Raw genomic sequence first — 248 nt, 5'->3', positions numbered from 1 at the left:
CAAATCCCGGTTTGGGGGGGGTCACTCTGCTTTGGGGGGGATCGGTCCTGCACCCCAAAAAAGGGGGGACCCCACCCCTAAATCCCATTTTGGGGGAGCCCCGCCCTGCTCCGGTAACGGGAACCCCATCCCGGTGTCCCGGTTTGGAGGGGGGGGATGGGTCCTGCACCGAACTTTGGGGTACCCCACCCCTAAATCCCGGTTTGGGGGGGGTCACTCTGCTTTGGGGGGGCTCGGTCCTGCACCCC

Source organism: Corvus brachyrhynchos, unplaced genomic scaffold, assembly GCF_000691975.1.
Source record: "Corvus brachyrhynchos isolate BGI_N302 unplaced genomic scaffold, ASM69197v1 scaffold417, whole genome shotgun sequence".
Classification (NCBI taxonomy): domain Eukaryota; kingdom Metazoa; phylum Chordata; class Aves; order Passeriformes; family Corvidae; genus Corvus; species Corvus brachyrhynchos.
Note: the sequence above shows the minus strand (reverse complement) of the source record.